Source organism: Hemitrygon akajei, chromosome 6 (genome assembly GCF_048418815.1).
Source record: "Hemitrygon akajei chromosome 6, sHemAka1.3, whole genome shotgun sequence".
Taxonomy (NCBI): domain Eukaryota; kingdom Metazoa; phylum Chordata; class Chondrichthyes; order Myliobatiformes; family Dasyatidae; genus Hemitrygon; species Hemitrygon akajei.
The window spans coordinates 163754374-163780591 of record NC_133129.1 but is presented as its reverse complement, the minus strand read 5'-3'; positions in this window follow the sequence as shown (position 1 = coordinate 163780591).

The window sequence follows — 26218 nt, the reverse complement described above, 5'->3', positions numbered from 1 at the left end:
GAAATAATACTATTAATATAATTAAATGGCAATTAGAGAAGTTGCGATTAATAGCCTTCATGGTCTTGTTAAAGATAAAATGTGTATTACTCTCCTGGTTGTCTTCATTGATGAGGTAACATTGAAGCTGGATAAAGGAAATATAGCAAATGTCATGTATATGAATTTTCAGAAGGCTTTTGTCAAATTCCCACACAAAACGTTGGCCAAAAAATTAAGGTCCAGGGAAGGGATGGGTAAGATGGTGCCACACTCAGACGCAGCGGGCTCTATGGGGCCAACCAAAGGTGTTATTGTCTTTTTAAACATACTTTTTACAATTGCGAGACCCTGTCAGGCTTTAAGAACTTGAAGTATAGCAGGTCTGCCCCACCTGCAAGTTGCTCGTTGGAGGGGAAACTGAAGGAGCTGGTTTGTGCTGCTACCTGCATCAGAGTGGGTGCGCGAGGGAGGTGCGCAGTCTGACAACAAGCGATCATCTTAGTTGCTTTTCTTGTGATCGCAAGACCCTGTTGGACATTGTTAACGTAGAATGCTGCAAGTCTGATTCACTGTTTCATTGGCAGTCAGCAGGGGAGCTGCGTAGCCTCGGTTGTAGCAAGGAATAGGCCTCGGGCTGCAGTATCGCCTGTTTGCAACCGCTCAAAGAGAGAGGCATTGGAGTCAGTGCACTCCACCAGAGTGCTGGAGGCCGTGTGCACAATGGAGTCGGTGCTGCCCCCTAGTGTTCGCTTGGCAGAAGTCAAGCTGTATTGTCCTCGACTGCAGAATGCTGAACAGTCATGGACTCAGGGACTTGGACTATTTTCTTGTGTGACAGTACTTTACTGCTGTGCTACATGTGCCTTGTGGTGTGTATGACTGTTGGTACTGTGGTTTGCACCTTGGCCCTGGCAGAATGCTATTCCACTTGGCTGTCTTCATGTATGATTGAATGACAATTCAATTTGAACTTGAAGGGATAAGGTCAGTGGTGGCATGGGGGAAAATGGACTATAAGGTCAGTGCAAAAAGAATTGTGGTAAATCAATAAAAAAAAATGCCAAATCAGGTGGGGTTATACATATTTGTGACTATGTCATTTGAAAAAAAAGCTACCCAATTTAATTGCATTTATGGAACTTGATCTGTTCTCTTGAAGGTCACAGTTCTTTAAGCTTTCAGAGGTTCATTTCCAGATCTCTTACACCCTCTGGGTGAAATTACATATCATCATTGCCCTTCCCAACTTTCTACAACTAGCTTGAGTTTATGCTCCATGATTGATCCTCTCTGCTATGAGAAATAGGTATAGCAAACTAGCCAACCAGCAGACCTTCGGGATTTGGGAGACAACTGGAGCAGCCAAGAACCAGGGAGATCTAGCAAGCTCTGTCCATGCAGGAGGGTAAGTCAGAATTGATCCCAGGTCACTCTAGTGTGGAGACAATTGCACTATGTGCAGCACCACTGAGTCCTTTACCAGCACCTTTGGGCTTTCCTCTCTATTTCCTCATAGGTTTATACACAGTTATGCCCCAGTCTCAACTGCTCCAAAGAAAATAGTGAGAATGTGCAGATAGGCGGCAGCTGACATGTAACACAGTGAAATGATAGAATTTGGCATGAAGAGTAGGGAGTGTCACCGTACAGCACGGAAACAGGCCCTTTCAGCAAACTGGTCCATGACAACCAAGGTGCCCATCCAAGCTAGTCCCATTTGTCAGTGTCTGGCCCATAACCTTATAAACCTTTCTTAGCCATGTACCTGTTCAACTGTTTTTCAACAACATTAACCATTGCATAGAACACTACAGCACAGTACAAGCCCTTCAGCCCTCCATGTTGTGCCGACCCATATAATCCTTAAACCCTTAATTCCCTTAAATGGCACCACTCTAAAGGGCGTTCACAATTATAGAATCCGCGTGTAAACATTAATGTTATTGAAGTTGACAGGATATGTAGAGAAAGTGGTTAGACAAGCTTAAGTAATCACATAAGCTGAGAAATAAAATACAGTTCTGGGAGGTTCTGTTGAAACTTTATAAGGCATCACTTGGAGCTACAACTACATCCAATGCTGGTGCCCATATACAGAAGAACATAGAAATACGAGCAGTATTTTGGAAAGGATGTGAAAGTCCTAGAGAAGATCCAGTCTAGACTGACCAGCTTATTCCAGTCTTGGTATTTCAGACAAGGGAAAATGGAATGCCTATTAGCAACGTTCAGGATCAGGAAGCCCTTATTCAGAGTCATGGACAAGAGGTATAAGAAAACAGAGATGAGGAGGAAATCTTTTGGCCAGAGCGTGGTGAATCTGTGGAATTCATTGCTACAGATGGCTGTGGAGGACAAGTCATCGGGCATATCGAAAGGTTGAAAGGTTTTTGACTAGTAAGGGTATCAAAGGTTATGGGGAGAAGGCAAAAGGATGGGGTTGAGAGGGATAATAAATCAGCCATGATGGAATGGTGGAGCAGAGTCAATGGAATAAATGACCTAATTCTGCTCCTATGCCTTGTGCCTTTATGGTCTAAAAGAAAACATTTTTAAGCAAAAAGTAGTCACAATCTGGAACTTCCCTGCCATTAAGGGCAGTGAAGAAAAGGTTGATCAGGGCTTTTGAAGGGGAATTGGACAGACACAAGGAAAAATATTCTACAGGGCACAGAAAGAGTTACTAATTGTACCTACAGAACTGGTTCTCAAAAAATAAGCACAGACCCAGGAGGCTTAATACCTTGTTTCTGTGCCGTAACAAATCAGACTGGCTTAACACAACCCAGTTATGCTGCTGTTCTGGGAGAGTCTTAGCAGGGATCTGATAGAAGCCCTGCAACTTGTTTACACAATTTAATATTAACATTACAAGAATCTTGCAATAAACTGGACTTCATGAAGAGAATCAATATTAATTAATCTAAAATCTATGTTTTGATCAACATTCAGAGGTGAAATAAGTAGAGCAAGGAATATGGTCATTATGTAATGCAGAGGCCTAGACTAATGGTGTAGTGACATATTCAAATACACCATGGCAACAGGGGATTTCATAACAGAATCTGGAATAAAAGTCTTGCGTTGTTATTGGTAAGCATGAGCTCTCCAATAAATAAGTTAATTTATGTGGATACTTTATAGAATAGAACAGTTGGCTGCTAAATTACATATTGCAGAAGCTTTGCTGTCCATTGCCATTTTAACCTCCAGGATTTTACAGTAATAATGTCTCATTTATATAGAACTGCCAAATCATGAAGACTTAATTCCGACCTTCAAAGCAATTTAACTCAGGATCTCAATCCTGACAGTGCAGAAGCTACTTAGGAAGGTTCTGGGAACACAGGATCAATATCTCCAAGAATTTATATTTTGTGTTCTAAATTTGATTATTTGCAAGGATCTACAGTTGTTCTCTCCAAGCTCCGCAATAAATTCTTGGGGAAATAAATACGCCCCTGGCCCTGGAGCCTTTCATCCTCCTGTTACTGCAAAGATTTTGACAGCCCTTCTTCGTAATTCTGGTCCACAGGAGTAACCAGTATTTATGTGACTCCCACTGGCCAATGCATTTTGACAGCAATTTCAGTTTCTGGCATTTAAATGAGGAAAAGGCCCAGGCCTCTGTCGTGACTTCTTTCCTTGTGTCTAGCATCCCTAGCCCAGCTTAAAGGCAGAGATTTCAAAAAATTAATCTTCCATATTGACACATGAGTACTTGCAGCTAGTGATGTTTATAGCTAAAGCCATCTGTTCTTCATATTATGAATATTGACATTCGTACTGGTCTCAAAGTTGAATGCTTGGTAATCATTAACTGCATTGACCTGAATGCTTCTTCTGTCATGGGATAATATATGCTGACATATCCCAAGGACTAGAAATGCGTATAGTTCAAAGATATTTTGATGAATACAGATCCAATTTCATCAAATGCCACAAAACTATGGTAATTGTTCAGCTTTCATTGGACCAGCTATCAGTCCACAGGCTTTCCCACCCTCCTGGCATTTCAACTGCAGTGATTGGTAGGAGGAATTGAATGACGGTACTTATATCTGCAACCACACAATATTTTGAAACATGGTGTTACAGCAAAAGAAAATACTGCCTGAAGTAAATTGTCCTATATTGCTGTCAATCCAGATGGCTGGTTATCGCTTAAGCACAAGCTGTATCATATTTTCATGAGATATATCTCGGATCATTTTCCAGTTCATAATTATGATTTTATTGCTGGGGATCTATATACTATTCTGCAAAGATTATGCTTGGATGGGGAAATTGTAGCAGGAAATTCAATGAATAGATGGCAATGAAATGACTCAAAAGGAATGCAGAAGAGAATAGTTATTCCAGTGGCTATACTGGGAATAATTGCTTTCGGTAGAAGGATTAGGCAGCTTTTCTTTCATTAGGTATCAGCAGTATTAGAAGTGCACATTTGGCAAACAGAAAACCTTTATTACTTCAGGGAGTATTCGGTTTCAAATGCCAAATTGATTTTTATCACCCTTGGCAGAAATAAAGTAAGCATTATGACTGTTGCTTAAAATAAGATTTTGGAATTCTAAGTAGTATCATATTTAAAATATACAGTAATTGTTTTTAAGTTCATAGGATCCTACAAAAAAATGTATGACATAGACCACTTGGCCTGTCATGTCTATGTCAGTCAAAGAATTATTTTCAGCCTGATCCAAAGCTTTCAGCACTTGATCCATTGCATCCTTTACCCTGGAGGTCACAGCTATTCAAATAGCATTTGTGTGTATTGAAGGTTTTTCTCTCTGCCGGTCTTTCAGGCAGTGAATTCCAGACCTCTTTATTTTCCTCAAATTCCTTCTAATCCATATATCAATTATCTCTAAACTAGACCTGCTTTCCCCTCCCCACCCCCATTGCTTAGTCTCCTTCTAAGGAAAAAATGTTCTTTCAATTTGCTCTATCCTGCAACGAGCTAGACTTCACCATGTCCTCTCAGCCAGAACCAATTGTGTCATTCAGTCTCTGCTGGTCATCTCCTTAACAAAGATATTCCAATGGTACCCACCAAGCCGTCTGCCTTCTCCCCAGTGTAAAACATTTTTCATTCCTAACTCTTCGTAGTTATGGCAAAGATCATCAAGGTGAGGCATTAACTTTGTTCTCTTTCCACTGATACTGCCTGGCCTGATGTGGTTTTCAAAATCAAGCTAACTGCCAAGGCTGGAAATCTGGAACAAAAACAGAAAGAGATGGAAACATTCACTGCATCAAGCCATTATCTGAGCAAAGAGAAACACATTTAACGTTTCAAGTCAAAGAACAATTCTCTGAATCTTAAAGCATACTTGCTTACACTCTTTCCCAGTTTTAATAAAGTCTCTTTGACCTGACACTTCAACTCTGTTTCTGTTTACTGATGCTGCCTGACCTGCTGCGTGCTTCCAGAATATTTTGACTTTGTTGCTGAGTATTTACTGCCTTTATTTTCATTGGGTAACAATGTTTACAGTAAAAGCTATACAGAAGCAGGTCAATGTGAAAGGTTAAAGATGCTATTTGAGATCCGATAATGTATATAACAAGGAATTAAACATGATGCCATTTCAGGCTACTTAGAGGCAAAAAATGAAGCCATGCATCAGCATGTCAAACGTTCCCTCTGCACTTACAGAAAACAGGCCTCTCCCTTGAACCCTTTGTTGCAAGCTTGCTTTGCTCTATGGCATATTGCACTAGTAGTACTCAGGAGCATCATATGTATCAGTTTTAAGCAAACCTGTAAGTTTAAAAAATATATATTTAACATGAAAATGGAGCTGGGGAGAGCGAAGGGTGTTTTTACATCCCTAATTGTCATCCCTGTCACCGTTACTTGCTCCATTCCAAAATGTTTTTATTCTTGCCTCTTCCTCTCCATTGACTGTTGACTTCCAGTCTATTTGGTTTCTCAAGTGCTTCCTCCCTTACCCTTAGTCTGTTGCAATAACACCCATAGGTTCACAGATTCATAGTATTATGCAGCACATCAACAGGCCCTTCAGACCAGCCAAGATGCCCCGTTGCATCTGATAGGATAAATAATTATTCCATTAGAATTAACTGGCCCATATCCCTCTAAATATTTTCTCTCTTTGTGCCTATCCAAATGCCCGTAGTCCAAACGTTGGTTGTATTCATCATGCTCTCCACCAAAGTCAGTGATGCCTCAATCTTCATCAATTAAACACAGTGAGTTGCCCCTTTATCAATGTAACACCCCAAGATATTCGGGCATTTCCAAGGTTTAGTGATCTGATCTAACTGCTGCTAATGTGGCTCAGTGACAGTTCTCCATTGAACCATCTTGGTATAGTTTAGTTTTAAAGTCATTTGTAAGCCATCTATTAGCCTGTAATTTTCCTTTCCAGTGGCTAGTTGTACCCTGTGGTTGCTATGGTGTACATTGCCAGTTTCAATAGCTTCAAATAACTGTGATTTAATATTTTTGCAATAATTCTAAACGCGTAAAGGACAATCATATGTTATGTCTAAAGGCCAGTTGAATTCAGGAGAGTCCAGACTTACTAACAGTCTGTTTCCTTTTATCTATTTAATCTTTCTTCCTCTGCAGTTGCAAGGAAATAAGCATGAGTTGATTCAGTGCTATTTCACACGGCACACTATCTTGTTAGAGCTTGCAACCCTTTGCTTCTACTGTACAACCCAATTTAATTTAGTTGTCGAATCCAGCACTCTGTCACATTCTTGCCATTCTTTTTGGTTGAGGCACCTACTGTATGGTTTATTTCTAAATGTCCAAATATGTTTGAAGTGATTCATTTCAAAAACTGTGTATTTAATCCTGTTTTTCAGAAAACGCCATTACAAGTTGTCTTGATATTTACTTCAAGGATGCTGAAAAATTTAAGCTTTTCTATGTGATCATGCATCAGTACCGGCAAATGTGGTGAAGAATTTAGTTGTTTGTTCACCGGTAGGGCTGTCAGTAATTGAAAATCTCTACTAATGTTACTGTGATTGGCCCAGTGTCATTGCACCCCAGCAGTGTATAAAATAAATAGTGCAAAAATAAAAAAAGAGGAAAAGCTGAGAATTACAGTAGGTATATATATTTCTCAGTTTTTTTCTCTATTATTACATATTGCATTGTCCTGCTGCAGCAAAGATGACAAATTCCACGACGTATGCCAGTGAAATTAAACCTGATTCCAACTCGCAACTATTATTCTGCTGGCCTAGCCCTCCATACCACTCCCATCCACGTACCTATACAAATTTCTCCTAAATTTTGAAATCAAACCCACATCAACCAATTTCACTGGCAGCTCATTCCATGCTCTCACCACCCTCCGAATGAAGAAATTCCCCCTCATTGAGTTCCCCTTAAGTATTTCACCTTTCACCCTTAACTCGTGACCTCTAGTTATAGTTTCACCAAACTTCAGTGGAAGTGTCTCTGTTGTGCTTAATTCACATCACACCGGTAGTGAATTATATTTTACCCTTTCCTGTGTTGTGGCATGATAACATCAGCATCTTGCCTACATTTTAAAATTGTGGGGCTTGAGTTTACTCACCATCTGAAATAGCCGTAAGGATCTTGATGTGAGATTAATTTATGCCTAATGATTCCAGTGGAGACAACTTGCCAACTCTGTGCTGTCTGCATGATTACAGTGAGCTGCCAGCACTAACCACATTGTTCGTTTGTTGCATGCCTCAGCAGGGAGCCAAAATATGAGCAGCTGTCATCACTTAGAACCTGTCTGCTCTACTTAAAGTCAGCGGGAAGCTCTTATAGGGTTGGACTGTGGCTGAAACATTTGATGGGAATTTTCTCAAAAGTTAATCTGGCAGTTCATGAGAGATTGCAGATTCCTGGTTTCTTGATTTGCACTGGCAGCTAAAGAGGAGGGGATGAAGTAAAAGAAAGATTTTCAATTCCTGCAACACGAGGGACATCAAGACAAACCTTCAGAAGTCGTTTGGGTATCATGGTCAATGAGAAGATACAAGCTTGGAGGACCAAGGTATCGTTAAATAAGACATTTAAAAGGCCAAGTTCAGTGCATACATCTTAAAATCTGACCCTATCAACCACAATACCAGCTTTAGCAACTAGACAATGCATTGCATCCCAACCACTCATAAGAACATAAGAAATAGGAGCAGGAGTAGGCCATCTGGCCCATTGAGCCTGCTCCACCATTCAATAAGATCATGGCTGATCTGGCCATGGACTCATCTCCACCTACTAGCCTTTTCCCCATAACCCTGCCACTCCCCACCAATAACCTTTAAAAGCCAGATCTCATGTCTAACCTAGTGCTGACGCAAGCTTTGCACCCATTCCTGGATCTTGCAGACAGTTCCTACCTTGCAAAGAAGGCACACCCCACCACAATTCAGAGTGCAGAGTATTATCTTGTAGGTCCAAGGGTCACTTAGTCAAAGGCAGCAGCAGCAAACTGGCATGGCCTTACCCGCCATGACTCATCATGACCATTGCTAGTTAGCAGCAAGAATAAAATGACAGAAGATAATAACATTCCTCCTCACTTAATATCTCCTCCATCCTGCTTTATTTATTTATTTTGAAAGACAGGGTGGAATAGGCCTTTCTGGCACAATGAGCAGTCCACCTATTTAAGCTGAGTTTAATCACAGGACGATTTACAATGACCAATTAACCTACTAACCGGTACGTCTTTAGACTGTGGAGCACTCGGAGGAAGCCCATGTGGTCATTGGGAGAACATCCAAATTCCTTACAGATGGCACTGGAATTGAACTCAGAACTCCGACACCCCAAGCTGTAATAGCGTCGCAATAACCACTACACTACCACGATCCAGCCACCATTTCACAGTCTCTTCTGATTAAAATGTCTCTCACTTTCCCATGACATACCCACCTCACTCTGTTCACCACATCCTTTCCAAGCTGTCTTTCACCTTTCAGGGAACAGTGCCCTCGCTGTATGTTGGAGGAAGAGCAAACAGACAGTGCCACTCAATTGTGCCGTCACATCTATCAGCTCAACTAACCGAGAGCCAGGAGCAGCTCCTGTTGAGACACAAGGGAGACAGCAAATGGTGGGAATCGGAATTAATGCACGAACAAAATGCTGGAGGAGCTCAGTGGGTTAGGCGGCACCTGTGAGCCAAAACCCTTCATGGGGACCTGCTCCTGTAAATTAGCAGGTACAAGTGGCCTGCATTCAGGTCAGGGTGCAGGGTAGCTTAGATGCCTAGTCCAGGTGGGTGGGACATGTGGGACTTCATGCAGGAGGACCTTATCTCTTTCATTAACTAAAAGGCTCAGCAGGGTATGTACTCCTTGTGGTAGTTGGTAAAATTCCATCTTCCCTGGAACATACTGGTGTAATTCTACACTGCCATCATAGAGAGAGCATCCTCACATCAGCCTTTGCTCTCCGGTCTGGTGCTCCATCTTCTCACAACATATGAAAACTACAGTCAGGTCAGCAGAAAAAGTAATTGGCCACAGTCTACCATAACTGCAGGACTTGTATGTGTCCGGGACAGCAAAACAAGCAGGAAAATTCATTGCAGCCCCACAAAATGCCTTTTCCAAAAGCTCCCTTCTGCAAAATGTGATAGGGCTATTAAAACAAAAGCTTCACGTCAATTCAAAAGTTTCTTCCCTCCCAGGCAATTAATCTGATCAATCAGTCTAGTTAGACACCCCTATCTCCTCTACCTTCTACTTCAGTCATTACAATGCATTGTAAACACTTTAAACCATTTTTATGATTGTGAATCCATGCTGGTATTTCAATAGTTCAATAGTTCCATTTAATATCAGAGAAACGTATGCAATATGCATCCTGAAATATTTATGCATTTATGCACATTTTATTCTATGTCCATACTTTAACATCTAACTTATTTTATATAATACTTTATCCTTTATAATTGTTGAATGTTATTTTTTATTGCACGTCACACCGAAACATCACAGCAAACTCCTAATACACGTAAATGTACATGGCAAACGAAGCTGATCTTTGACCTTTGAGGACCTCTGCTGTTGTGGATTCCAGAGGTGTATTGCGAAGGGCCTCCCTGTGGATGAAGTCTTGTGGGGCTATTTGATGAAATGTTAGGAGCACTGGCAGAAATGCCATGTGCATTTACAAGAGGCATGGCGGATCTCAGCAACCACCTTGCAGAACCTGGTCCCCATCCTTTGAAGCATGAAAGAAGTGAGTCACTGCAGAGGCGAATTTGGAAATCCCACTAAAACACGAGACAGAGCCGCTCGTTATCTGTTTGTGGGTTTGAAGCTCAGGCCTGTCTTGTATAAGCTCATGCTGCCATAAGGAATGAAGGTATCATGTTCAAAGAGTTCCTTCAATTTCCCCCCAGACTGATGACTGATATTACTGAGGTGTATGCTGAAAGTGTGGAACTGGCTACATTCTTTATAAGAGCATATGACATAGGAATAGAATTAGGTTATTCAGCCCTTTGAGTATGCTCCACTATCTGATTTATTATCCCTCTCAACCAAATTCTCCTGCCTTCTCCCCACAACCTTTGACACCCTAAATAATCAAGAACATATCAAATTCCACTTTAAATACACCCAATAACTTGGCCTCAACAGCCGTCAGTGGCAATGAATTCCACAGATTCACCACCCTCTAGCTAAAGAAATTCCTCCTCATCTGTGATTTAAAATTGTCTCCAGGCTGGCATCCAGGTGTCACCTGTGCACCAGTCCGCTCAGATAGGCTGTTATTCCCACAAAGATGGTACAATCTGAAGCCTGGCCTTCTGGACCAAATCTTCTTGAAGTTGTCCCTTAAGGCAACCTGAAGCCTCCTTCACTGAAAATGAGGAGCTCCCCGCAGCCCCCCCCCCCAAGTATGCTGCACCCACTAACGCAGCATGACTTGGAACACTAGAGCAGGCAATGGTACATGACAGTCAATGGTCATTATTTGTGCCACAGCACACACAGGTCAGGCAACATCTAGGCAGAGGAACAAGCAGTTGTCGTTTCATTCATGTGTCCTGATGAAGGGTCTCAACCTGCTTCGGTACAGGTGCTGCCTGAGTTGCTGAGTTCCTCCAGCATTTTGTGTGTGATGTTATAGATTTCCAGCATCTGCAGAGTCTCTTGAGTTACTGGTAATTTTTTGATAGTTTTATTCAATATGACAGGCTTTAATACTGTATATAATGTTATAAATTTGGATTGAGAGTTCAGTGCTGTTAAATTACCTTTGAATTGCGATGAGCGGACACATGGTATTGGGACCGTGGGTAAGTGGAGACTGGAGTTGTGTTCCTTTGAGCTGCGTTTAGCTGAGTTATTCATGAGCACCCTGACCAGAAATGGGCTACTTTCTTCTTCATTTCTCTTTAGAGATGTTCACTACAGAGAAGCAGATTGCGAGGGCTGTGTCCTCGTAAGGGCAAGGTTACGCAGCGTGCAGCAGAGCACTGTGGATTCTGTCACCTGCTCTGCCAAGAACCACTGTGCTCCAGCAGAGAGGTCTCGGCAACAGAGTCACTCATTGATTGAGTGAGCCTGCAGTTTGTTGTATCACACCTCATGCAGAAGTGGGCTATTTCAGTACTTATTATTAATGGAATCATGAGTCTTACTCTGAAATCTTGATGGATAGCCTTTACTGGAGCAGGCGTACTTCGGTTTGCCTTGAAGTTTCACATGTAGCAAACTAGAACAGAACGGAAGCAAAGCAAATGTGGACAGAGTACGAAATGATGAACCAAAAGGGATGCTGTCTGTGGTTGCATATTGGACATGGAAAATATGAGTCCCTTTTGCCTGTCACATTTCACAGAGTTGACTGCAATGCCAAGCAAAGTGAAATGAATGCAATTAATGGCATCTTCCTCAATGGGCGTGTCTGCAGTTGCTGCAGTCAGATTCTTGCCTTTTCTTGCCTTTGCTCTCTTACTAAAGACAGCGTCAGTACCATTCAGTTCAGATGACAAAATGTCTGAGGTTGCAAATGTATATAGCTCCATAATGGATGGATCCAGATGTGTTAACTTTTATGGTCGTAGACTTGCAGAGCCATAGAGTGCTACAGCACAGGAACAGGCTGTTTGGCCCATCTAGTCTGTGCTGAACCCAGTCCCATCGACCTGCAGCTGGAGCACAGTGCTCCATACCCCTCCCACTTGTGTACTTACCCAAGTTTCTCTTAGCCAAGGTGGCTTTGTTATGACAAATAGTTTAGGCTTGGTTCTGCACTGAGATTTGTGAATGTGAATAATGCAGAAATTGGAGAATCCTCTGTTATGCTGTGTTCAGAGAAATTTTACTGAAATACCTATGGCCACGGGAAACTGCAGAAGCACTAAATTCAGGATAACTTCATCCTGCACTTGTCATATCACTTTTGCTGAAGTCCAGCAAAAATGATATGGTATGTGCAAGATGAATTCAAGAAAGCGCGGGACAATTGTACAATTGATTCCCACGAATTTTTACTACCATCAGCAACTAACTCACAAGCAGTTAAAGAATCTATTGAAATAAGTGTGGAGTGAGGCAAGAGATGATGTGTGGAAGAAAAAGGATTAATTTGGTGCTTTCCGTTGTTGCAAGTGTTAGGTGGAGCATAGACCTCCTCTATGACAACATTGGTATTACAAAACTGCCTGTCTATGTACCCATCAGTCTGGGTACATAGAGCTGGATATATTTGCAACTGCTGGTAGTTTGCCATCTGAACTGAATGTTACTGACACTCTCTGTATTAAGAGAGCCAACTTGCACACTGATATGTCATCTGACATGGCCTCCATCACAAACATGTTCAGGGCACCGAATCCCATATTATAACCAACTCAGTGTTTATAGTAGCCAAAAAAAAAATTGTGCTACTGTGACGAATGATGGCCATTAAGTTCTTCTGGTCTCTGAGCTTTAGGTCAGTTGTTGACCTTGGGGAACATATTAGCAGAAGCCCACATAATGCATTGGACAGAAAAAATAAATAGAGTGCAGTTGATTTTAAAGAATTTTTAAGCTCGGAAGATAGATAACTTTTGTTTGGGCATAAGTCCTGTGAAACATGCAAACAATTAATCACGGAGTGTATACAGGGAGAGGAGAGAAACTGATTGGAGCATCTATCATTTCTTTCTTCTGAAGTCTTCTGCAACTTCTCAAATCCCAGCTAGTCAGGAATCTTCCACAGGAACCCATGCTACTTCATCTTTGACTCAAAGAATTGTAAGCTACAATGCCTAAACACATCTGCCTGCACCCTCTCCATAATGATAATCTAGGTCTTGGGAAACCGACCTTTCATAACTGTGAGGCAGCAGAGAATACTTTGGAATACGATGATATCGGTACTGGACAAATTCTGAAGAGACTATCAGAGTTAGGGAGTCATTTTTCTTTCTGGTAATTGTGTAATCTGAATGAAGTTGTTTTTGTCCACTTTCCCATTTGCCTACTCTGTCCAGCCTTTCTTCATAAGCTGATGAGCATATTTGAGATATTTGCCCAACAGAGTTGAGTATGATGTTCTTCTGAGGGGTTGCCTATTGGTGGGTTCTCAGGTGATTGTACAGGCCGATCTGGGATTCATATATCCAGATATTAAGGTAGATTCCCTTAATAGAGAATGTCTGGGTGTGAATTTGCTTAATGGGGGAGGCTGATGCACAGGCAGCCATCGCACAGTGCTTGACAGATCAGGATCAGGGTCCAGTGGCATGAAAGGCAAGACATAAGTTCAAAGTAAATTTATTGTCAAAGCATATATATGTCACCATTTACAACCCTAGGTTTCGTTTTCTTGCAGGCAATCACAGTAAGTACAAGAAACACAATAGAATCAATGAAAGACCGCAGCCCACAGGACAGACAACGACCAATGTAGGGGACCCTTCACTGTGACAGCCGTCCTCCATCTTCACTGCCATTGTGATGTGCCATCATCTTCTGCCAGCTCCACTGTTGAGGTCTAGGTTGCATCGCTCTTTGTCTGGAACCTCCCCTCGACTTTACCACCACGGGAGACCCTACCAGGAGCTAAGCACCAGATGGTAAACTCCAGTCAGCATCCCTCTCAGGACCTCAGAAACTCACAAGCCTCTCCACCACGACAAGGTCCAGGAGAAAAGGCCCAGCAGACATTCACTGGACAAGACATTCAACATCCTTTCTTAAATAAGAAGATGGTGCTTCATATTAATGTATTCTTATTTTGAAAAAGCTTTGTGACCATGGGAGTGAAATTCTTTAAATCAGGAGACTTGATTCCATTGTATGAACAAAACCAAAATGAAGTCTCTGGATTTATAACTAGAACAGGTTCCATTATAAATTATCTCCTTTAAGTGAAGTAATCATTTGAAATTTTGCTTGCCATAGGTTTGAAATGACTTAAGCTGATTAATGTACTTAACACAGACAAAATATTGGCATTTTGACAAAAACAGTATTGAAGCTTTTTTTCCCATACTTTGGACTGGTTTTAAGCTTTTCAGAAATTTGGCTGGTTGAAATGAAACAAATTATTTCCTGCCACCTTCAACAATATTTTACTCCAGACATGTCTTCATCTTCCTTCTCCTTTCTGTATTCCATAAGGAATGTATCTATTGCAATTCTTATGTTTGCTCCTCTCTCCACCAACCACTCCTCTTTTTCATAGCATTTTCCCATGCAACCACAGTAGTTGCAACACTGTCCTTTCACCTCACCCTTCCAATATTCAAGCATGCAAACATTTCTTCCAGCAGAAGTACTGATGTACACCCAGTAGCCTCTTTATTGAGGTGCCTCCTAACATAGACTTAGTGTATGTTTGTGGTCTTCTGTTGCTGTAGCCCATTCACTTCAAGGTTCAATGTATTGTGCATTCGGAGATGCTCTTCTGCAATCCTCTGTTGTAACATGTAGTTATTTGAGTTACTGTCGCCTTCCTGTCAGCTAGAACCAGTCTGGGCATTCTCCTCTGACTTCGCCCACAGAACTGCAGCCCACAGGATGTTTTTGTTTGCTTCTGACAAGACTCTCTGTAAACTCTAAAGACGGTTGTGTGTGAAAAGCCCAGGAGATGACTTCTCTCTGCTTTCCTCCTCCTTCCCATTCTTCCATGGTCTTCTATCCACTCCTTTCAGAATCCCCCTCCTCCATCTCTTCATCTCTTTCACTAATCGACTTCCCAGCTCTCTACCGCACCTCCACCCCCCTACCACCTTGTACTTCTTCCTCCTCTCCCCCCTCCACCTTCCTGCTCTGACTGCTGATAGAACCATAGAACACTACAGCACAGTACAGGCCCTACGGCCCTCGATATTGTGCCGACCCTTTCGTTAGACAAATCAGTTCAGTGTCTTTAACCCTATCATTAGACAACCATGTTTAGTGTCCATAACCCTATCCTTAGACAAACATGTTCAGCGTCTATAACCCTATCCTTAAACAATAGGGTAATAGAGGCTGAACATGCTTGCCTAAGGATAAGGTTATCTTTACTTCCAGTCCTAGTGAAGGGTCTCGGCCCAAAACATCAACTGTTTACTCTTCTCCAGAGATACTGCCTGGCCTGCTGAGATCCTACAGAATTTTGTGTGTGTTCCCAGGTGATCAGTAGTTTCTGAGATACTCAAGCCACCCCATCTGGCACCAACAATTATTCCATAGTCAAAGTGACTTAGAACATATTTCTTCCCCATTCTGATGTTTGGTGTGAACATAAACTGAACCTCTAGACCATGTTTGCATGTTTTTATGCATTGAGTCGTCACATGATTGGCTGATTACATATTTGCATTAAAGAGCAGGTGTACAAGTGTATCAAATAAAGTGGCTACAGAGTGTATATCTTACGTTTTTCATTTTATTTTCTCTGAGGCTTATCACCTTCTTAATCTTATTTTCTTTCATTCCTTCATTTTACATCCGAGATGTGATTTTACAACTTGTACTTTCTGATCCCGATGGTACTTTGAACTCCTCAAGATATGTGGGTTAGAGTCAGGTGGGGACGTGAAAATACTCAAGTCTGAAAATGGTTACTGCTGCTTCAGTCAGTTCAATTCCACTTTGAACAGTGGTGTCTGATGTGTCAGAGGGTAGGCTGACTGGGTTTCAGACTCTCAGTAGATCAGAGCACCTCCCCTACACTAGTGTTAGGATCGTAAGTTATTATTAAGTTGATGACTGGTCGGATTGGGTGAGAAATATTTTCAGGGTCCTAAATGCAGACCCGCGTATGAGTAAGGCGAGTACCTGCTATTGATTTTATGTAGAAGTTCTCGTCCTTGGTCTACCATAAGAAAACAAACAATTGAAAACAACATTTTAAGTTTAAAACCTACATATTAGCAGACTTTTTGAGGGGACTGCCTTGGAAGCTGGCAATAAAAAAAATGGCCCAATCTTCAACCATTTACAAGCAAATTTGGCAGAAGGTCTCAAACAGACCCCTGTTCTCTAAACATGCAGGACATAATGTCTGCTTTAGGACATGAATCCTGAGGGATTATTTCAGTAAACTATAGAATAAGAATCAACAAAGAATAACAGTGAGAAAAGAGACTTGTTTATGAACTTATTTCTGATTACGTACAGAGGCTAAGGTATATTACAAAGTAGTAAGGTTCAAAGACTTATTGCTGGTGAATTTGTGAAGCTGCTAGAATTGAGTGCTTTCCACAATCTACAAACATAATGTGAGATTTTGATTTTGATTTTGTGTGTGTGTGTGTGTGTGTGTGTGGCCTTAGCAGATATGTAAATATTCTTAATAGGTAATTATCACAGGGACTAGCAGCAATCTGATTAACTGCATGACTGACTACCCACCCGTCCCACCCATTCTGTTCTGGAGTACCCGGTACTTGAAATACACAAATATATGCTTCACATGGACACAAAAAGATGTATGTATGTATATATATATATACACACACACACACACACACACACACACACACACACACACACACACACACACACACACACACACACACACACACACACACACACACACACACACACACGTTTCACACTCATGCACATGTCAAACAGCTGCAGCTGGCAATTCTCCGGGGTATTATCTAATTTGTTGAATTACAGAGATTGTGCTTGGCAATAGGAAAACCCTATTACAGGAGCTCATGTTGAAAATTACCAGGTTGATGTATTCCACATGTGGTTGCTTTTTACTCCAGTTCTCTTTTCTGTACAATGGAACCTATAGCCATGCCAAAGAAAGCGCTGGAGGACCCAACCCGACTTGATTAGTTTATTTTTACTAAGAACTGTTGACCTAATTGCTGCCCGTGTGGCTGGGATGCAGAAGTAGCAAGGCCAGAAGGGTTTTTACAATTGCCTATAAGCAGATCTATTTGAAAAGGTCACTACTGGGTTTGTTATAAGTTCAAGTATTGACAAAGTGAAACATTTGAACCCTAGGTTGATTTTGTGACAGAAACTTATCACGTTAAATCCTGTGCCCTTGCTGCTTCACTCATTTCATTTCTGTTACCCACCCCCACATAAGTGCAGGTATGGCGCTATTGTGATAGCAATTCTTGGCTATTCCATTGTGTTTGATGGATATGCTACATTTTATCAGTAATTAGCTGTCAAAACAACTGTAAAATGTATGGCAGGCGTGGGTCATTTATTTTGCTGTTGGATTAGAGAGACAAGATCTGATTTAAACATTTAGAACTTGTTTTTCTCTCTGGCAGAGCCAGCTGGTTAACATGTGGTAGTCTGTCACCATTTTATAAGTTTCCAAGCTAATTTGCTAAGAAGGCCATATTAGTAGTTTCTACTTTCCTGATATAGAGTTCACACTCTTTCCCTGTAGGGGAGTATGTAGATTAAGTAGAGCAGATTGGGTAATTAGGCCCATGTGTGTCATGGCCAAGCCTCTGGGGTGCTTCATTGCAGAGATTGCCCAGAACTGGCAATGAGAATAATGGTGAGCCTGTTAGCACTTGGTTTGTACTGGAGGCAGTCTGACAGCGACTTCTGAAATACACACAGGCCCTGTTAAAGATGGAAACGCAGAACCAGCTTCCAATAATTCTCTTCTCCTCCGTGGGGTCTGCAAATTCACCCAAAGTGCAGAAACCAATAAAAGGTCTTCCAACAACTTGTGAACTATTTCTGCTGAAAATAACATTGAACATGTGAAGTATTGATGTAACCTATCCCTCTCCAGTGCAAAAAGAAAAAAATTGTTGATTAAAACATTTAAACTTAAAATCTTAATTTGTTATTTCCCTTTCCTCAACTGGTTTTGTGAATGACTTTTACTTGTCAACATTCTTTAGCCTAGATCCTTCTGCGTGTACTTTAGGTCACATTCATATAGAGATTAAAATATTATAACCATAAGAACACGAACAATGAGGTTAATGTGTTTCTCTTCCCAGTCTTCCTAATTATAATGATATTTCACAACTTTTGTTATTCATATCACCAGTGTTCTATGGATATAGATTCACAAGCTGCAATTGTGTTTTCCTGTTACGAACGGGACTCATGCACAAAACCAGATGAGGGAACAGTGATTCACACACGTTAAATGTTTTTATGAATGGAAATTTTTGAGGAACAAAGATGTCTTGATGTCAGCAAATGAACGAGCAGCTGTATTTACTGTGTGCCTTTAAGTTAAAGAAGCTAAGAATGACATAGTCTGATCCGTCTTTGCTCTCAGTCAACACCATGGAACTGAGATCTACAATTAGTTTACGCAGCCCCTGAACTAGATGGATAAAAATCACTGAAGCTTCCCAGGGCTGGACAATGTGGATAATACTGTCTTTGTTGAATAGCCTGGCATCATGCATTCCATAAGTTCATTGACGAAAGACTAAAAGGAAAGAGATAATTATCACCAAGTGAAATCACCCCGATGTGCTTTTGTATAACTTGTCTCAAAAGCATCGCTCTGTCTAAAGTAAAGCCATCATATTATCCATTGAGAGGGGAGGAGTTTGCATGAAACCAAATCTGCACATCAGCAAGAAGAAATCTTGAGAAAAACTGAAAAGATGAATGTTTTAAAATTAAGATTTTACTTTAAAATGCTTAAACCCTAATAAAGAAATAAAATACTTGATATTAGTTAAGTAAGTAACAGGGGATTATTCTCACACAAAGTAATCTGGGTGTTCTTTTTTAGTGCAGAAGTTTGAATTGGATGTAAATTGAATCAACATCCTGATAAGGAACAAAAAAATCTTTGGAATGGTTATATTCAGTTGGGCTCAATTATAGTCAATGAAACATTTGTTCATAAAGGCTAATTTAACAGGCAGGAAAACCTTAAATTGTAGAATCATGTTTTGGTCTGTTGTAAATATTATTTCTATCAACCACTTCCACTGATAATTTGAGTGCTCTTTGGATAAATGCCTGGTTTGGGAATCATGAAGGATGGGGGAGCTTTCCGGTGACATATGTTTTCAATTATGTCACCTAGACTGTCTTTGTTTAGCTCAGGAGACATAGCAACTGGCAAAATACATTCCAGGAACAATTTATTTATCAAATAAAACAAATAACATCACTATCATTAGTTGGCCTATTCTTTTCATGAATGCTTCCTCTGATTTCATAATGAAAGGATGTCTGAGATCTTAAAAGTGTTCATTTTAATGTAAAAAGATCATGTTACTACTTTTTTGATACTATCAGAAATTTGAAGTTTAAGGTGAGAAGGTTTTCTAATACCCACATTGTTTGAGGAAACACTTTTCCTAAAAAATATTGTTGTGAATATTTTGTTCCAAAAATCCAAACATTGTTTAGCAAATATTGTCAAAATATGTGTATACGTCTTTGTGCTTAAACATTCATTACTAATTTTTAACACCAAACTTATGTTGGATAGGAAATTCAAATTCTTGAAATCTGGATATTACTCAGTACGGCCAGGCAGCATTGTAGAAATAAATCCAAATTTCAAATAAGCCGCACTCTGGAATTCGAAGGTAAAATTGATTCATAATAAACGTCTCTAATTCTTGCACAGTATAACCTCACAGGCACACTGCTCATTACAAAATTTCATAATCTGGAATTTTAAAAATTTCTTTATTTTTATTGAGATAAAGTGTGGAATAGGCCCTTCCAGCCCTTTGAGACACACTGCCCAGCCACCCCTGATTTACCCTCTCGTCTAATCACAGGGCAACTTACAATGACCAATTAACCTACCAACTTTGGACTGTGGGAGTAAACTAGAACACCCAGATGAAAACCACGCAGTCACGGGGAGAACGTACAAACTCCTTACAGGCAGCAGCAGGAATTGAACCCGGGTCACTGGTACTCTAAAGCATTGTGTTAATTTTCATGCTACCATGCTGCAAATAGTAAATTTGAACTTCACAATCGGATCTTCAGGCCAGATCAGACATGAGACATGGGTGGCACGAAGGCACCCTGGCTGTAGAGGAAGTTCAGCGTAGATTCACGAGGTTAATTCCTGGGATGTCCGGACTGTCTTACGCAGAGAGATTAGAGAGACTGGGCTTGTACACGCTGGAATTAAGGAGATTGAGAGGGGATCTGATTGAAACATATAAGATTATTAAGGGATTGGACAAGATAGAGGCAGGAAATATGTTCCAGATGCTGGGAGAGTCCAGTAGCAGAGGGCATGGTTTGAGAATAAGGGGTAGGTCATTTAGGACAGAGTTAAGGAAAAACTTCTTCTCCCAGAGAGTTGTGGGGGTCTGGAATGCACTGCCTCGGAAGGTAGTGGAGGCCAATTCTCTGGATGCTTTCAAGAAGGAACTAGATAGGTATCTTATGGATAGGGGAATCAAGGGATATGGGGACAAGGCAGGAACCGGGTATTGATAGTAATTGATCAGCCATGACCTCAAAATGGTGGTGCAGGCTCGAAGGGCTGAATGGTCTACTTCTGCACCTATTGTCTATTGTCTATTGTCTATAAAGGCGCTGTCTCTCAGGACCAGAAACTCTGGTTCAATCCTGACCTTGGGTGCTGTCTGTGGGGAAAAGCTTCTTCCCCCTGTGACCATGTGGTGTCCCCCAGGTATTCCCTAGTCCCAAAGGCTTCCTGATTGCAAGGTTATTTGATCTTAATATATATTGGAGTCTTAGAATCTGAGAAGAGATTGGAAACAATTGAAAGAGAATGATGAAAATGTAGGAAAAATATGGAATTGCTGTCATATTATTGTAAATAGGAGATTGATAGTGACACAGACTCAGTGCGTTAAAGGGCCCAATTTTGTACAGTACTGCATCTTTCTATGTCTCTAGCAATCTATGCAATGATATTCTTGGATACCTCTAAACACCTGGGAGGGTGCGTTAGTAAGTTTAAGGATAACACAAAGGGTGGTAGAGTTGTGGATAGTGTAGATTACAATGAGACATTGGTAAGATGCAATGCTGGGCTGAGAAGTGGCAGATGGAGTTCAATCTGAAAAAGCGACTCTTTCAAATTTGGAACCCGTTTGGTGGCGCAATAATATCAGCGCTGGACTCCGGAGCGAAGGTTCCTGATTTCGAATCCAAGTCGGGTTGAGTGTTGAGCCAGCAACTTGGCCTCGTAAAAACAAGAATAGTTTGCTATGGAAACACCGTCATGACAGTGCCCCGATAACTCCACTGCCGAGTTAAGGGCTATTCTTCTTCTTCTTCTTCTTCTTCAAATTTGGAAGAAATTTGAAGGCTGAATGCAAGGTTAATGGCAGGTTTCTGAGCAGTATGAAGGAACAGAGGGTTCTTGTTGTCCATGTCCATGGGTTCTTCAAAGTTGCCGTGCAAGTTGATAGGGTTGTTACAAAAAATGTATGGTGTATTGGCCTTCATTATTCAGGAACAGAGCTCAAGAGTAACGTCAGAGCTCTATAAAATCCTGGTTAGACAACTCTTATAATAATGTACTCAGTTCTGGTCATGCCATTATAGGAAGGATTTAGAGAGGGTTTGTTATGTTCTGTATTGTATGACATGGGCTATCATGGTCTTTCCATGACCATGATTGTTCTTGCAAATTTTTCTACAGAAATGGTTTTCCGTTGCCTTTTTGTAGGCAGTGTCTTACAAGACGAGTGACCTCAGCCATTATCAATACTCTTCAGAGAATGTCTGCATGGAATCAGTGGTCACATAACCAGGATTGTGTTATGCTCCAGGTGCTTGTACAACCATCCACCAGCTCTCCCGTGGTTTCATGTGATTCTGATCAGGCGTCTAAGTAGCTTGCCCAAGGATGACCTGCAGGCTAATGCAGGAAAGGAACACTGTACACCTCCTATGGCAGAGACATATCTCCACCTGGCCACCTGGAGAGGGTACAGAAGAGATTTAGCAGGATACTGCCTGGATTAGAGAGCATGTCTTATGAGAATAAGTTGAGCGAGCTAGGGCGAAGGAGGACGTGAGATGACTTGATTGAGCTGTATAAGATAATAAGAGGCATAGATCGAATTGATAACCAGAGACTTTTTCCCAGGGTGAAAATGACTTATACCAGGGGGCATAATTTTAAGGTGACTGGAGGAAAGTATAGGTAAGTTTTATACACAGAAAATAGAAGGTGTATGGAAACAGCAGCTGGGGGTGGTGGTAAGGGCAGGTACATTAGGCACCTTCAAGAAACTCTTAGATTGGCATATGGAGGAAAGAAAAGTCAAGGACTATGTAGGAGGGAAAGGGTTAGATTGATCATATGGTAGGTTATAAGGTTGAATGTCGTGGGCTGACGGGCCTGTACTATGCTGTGGTGTTCCAAGTTCTATGTTCCACCAGGTATCGAGGGAGAGTATACACAACTCAATCCAAAGATGGCTTTGACAGTGGCCATTCAAATTGCTTCTGTCTTGTTAAAATCTTTCCTTGCCTTTAACCTCTTCCCTTATTGTCACTCACTATGATAATGGATACATATTTTAGTTCTTTTTTTGGATAAGTGGCTAGACCATATTGCTCCTACTCCATAATATCCTTAAAATCAAAGCACATGCCATCTTTCCTCAGACAGTATAATTGTATTATAATTCTATAATAATTATGTGGGCACGTTTGGCCACTGCTCTGAACATATACACCTAATTGTAGAATGTGCTTATTACCACATATTCTATGGCTCAATATAATATTTCATGTCAAGGCAGTTAAATTACAAGCCCAGGAATGTGTAATTAAAAATTACAAATTTCTTGACAGAAGCTCATTCGGTATTAATAAGATTGCACATTAACAAGATTGTACATCATTGAACATGTGCCTTTAGAATCAATTGACATATTGCATGTGAAATAAATTAGATGATTTTACATCTATGTTAATATTTCTAGTTATTCTCTATGGTTGAATTTTTTCCATATTGTTTGAAAACTTTTGATTTTATAAAGACCAGTAACCTGGTTTTGCTCAATTACTGTCTAATTGCTGAAAGTAAAAAGCTGCTCTACTATTTCCTTTAGTCGTTTATCCTTGGTTAAAGAAAAGGAGAAGATTTGTCAGAGGAACCTCAGTGAAAGGTGCATTTTGTGTCAATGACTATCACAGTCCAAGCCCGTGCTGGGGACAGCCCAGGAGTGTCCAGCACCAACATAGCAAGCCCGGCAACTTAGTAACCTGAACCCTAACTCGTACATATTGGCATGTGGGTGGAACCCCTATGATCACAGTCGTTCATTCATTATGTGCTGTGTCGTGTGACATGGGCGGTCGTGGTCTTTCCATGACAATGATTGTTCTCAGCAAATTTTTCTACAGAAGTGGATTGCCATTGCCTTCTTCTGGGCAGCATCTTTACAAGCCGAGCGACCCCGGCCATTATCAATGTTCTTCAGAGATTGTTTGCCTGGCGTCTGTGCTGGCATAACCGGGACTTGTGACATGCACCAGCTGCTCATACGATCAGGCGACCCTGATCCGGGGGCTAAGCAGGTGCTACACCTTGCCCAAGGGTGACCTGCAGGCTAGCGGAGGGAAGGAGCGCCTTACGCCTCCTTTGGTGGAGTCGTACCTCCACCCACCACCCAGTGATCACAGGAAGAACTTAAAACCTCCTTACAGACAGTAGCTCAAATTGAACCCCGACTGGAGACTGCTGGCTCTGCAGTGCTTTGCTCTGTGCAACCGTGCCGCCCAGTGTGAATGCAACAGAATAAAACCTTTACTCTGTTAACTGAATGAAAGCATCGGGAGAAATTCCTGAACGGCTGAGCATTCCGATTAAATAATGAAAAGAGCTAGGCAATGCGCTATTTCGCTTGCATCATTTCACTGAATGAATCTACAATGTTTCTAAAGCACGGTGTGCAAGATTAGACAGTCTGTGTTATCTCAATTTCTCATCTAAGGAAATGAAGTGAACTTAAAATGTTTTCAGTGATCCAGTGGATGCAAACTTGTATAGAGACAAAAACTCACATATCCTTTTTATCTTCCTTAAAGGTGTTGATTCCTGCTGAAGCACAGTGCCAATCCCTCACGTGAGCCTCCCATACCGAGCTCCAGACAGGCTGGTGGGTTATGTGGGGTATAACAAATATGTCTGAAGCTGCTTTTGTGCAGCTACAAGTTGCAATGGAGGCAGCAGGAGCACTGGTTTACTTTTCTCAGCCTAGAGTTATTTAGGCCCTTCTGACTCTCCTTTAAACAGACCAATTCAGCTCACACAAGGACTCTTTCACAAATTTATGCGGTAATTTGTTCCTTTCTGAGAAAATCTGAGAACAATTTGGTGATATAACAACATATGTGCAAGAACAAATTACAGGTACTAAATAAATTTCCAACTGAACCTTCACGACTTCAACTGAAACGTCTGCCAACACTTAATTGTCCCCACCCTCCTCTCACTCTACTCTCCCTCCAGTGGTATTTTAATCTGGATTTACAAAAGGGCGTGTGAGGATTTAATAAGATATCTACTTGCTATAACCAGTCTGTCAGAAGTTTAGTGATTGTCAGGATTGCGTGAGTTCTTACCTTCTAGTACAATAGCAGACAGAAGATAAAACAGCAGTGTTATAGGTGAGATAACAACATTTTTACCACAGCTTTGCTTTTAAAATGTTATTGAGCTACATTCAAAGACTGACACTATTGACTGCAGCGGGACCATGTAAAACTGAATCAAGGTGATTTTATTCTGAGGCATTCAACCACAAGAATTAGGAGTTGATACAGGCCAATCAGCCCTTCAGGCTATCTCTGCTATTCAGACCAACAATGGCTGATTATCCACTACAGACCATATTCTTAACCTCTCCCCACCTCCTTGTATAATAATTAAGGAATATGTCCACCTCCTTCTGGAATATACTAATGACTTTGCGGTGAAGAAATGCATCCAGATCTAGTTTGAAATGACACATAACCTGAGCAGAAACTGTGGCTATTGGCTCTGGATTCACTAGTAGTGGTGTGAAGTTCGTCTAACCTTCTTAGAATTTTATGGTTACTATGGGTGTGGTAACTTCTACTTTACAAAAAGACCACTCAACAACTTAATGGCCAAAAGAGCATCTTTATCTGGGACGGCAAATGATATTTACAATACAGAGGCTTCCCGGTACCTCGTGCGGCCTGGGTGGAGGAACTATATATAATGCATACTGGGAGTAAAAAGAGCGGAAGTAAAGACCCCGCCAACCCCGGATCCCGCCTCTTACTACCACAGCTTCCCGATTAGTATTAACTTACTTTTAATAATACTCACATTACAACAATGGGGACCTGTGTCATTCCTCTAGGCTGGGGTTCCCAACCTTTATTTATGCCATGGCGCCTTATCAATAACCGAGGAGTCTGTGGACCCCTGCTCTAGGCTGTAGTGAGTAAAGGCCTAATCATTCCAAACTCTCCTCTCCTGAAGCTGTGCCACCCAAGAACCTGTCAATTGTCAGGGAACCGTACTCTCTCCGGTCCTGTTCACCCTGTACACATCAGACTTCCAATATAACTCGGAGTCCTGCCATGTGCAGAAGTTCGCTGATGACACGGCCATAGTGGGGTGTGTCAGGAATGGACAGGAGGAGGAGTATAGGAAACTGATACAGGACTTTGTGATATGGTGCAACTCAAACTACCTGCGTCTCAATATCACCAAGACCAAGGAGATGGTGGTGGACTTTAGGAGATCTAGGCCTCATATGGAGCCAGTGATCATTAATGGAGAATGTGTGGAGCAGGTTAAGACCTACAAGTATCTGGGAGTACAGTTAGATGAGAAGCTAGACTGGACTGCCAA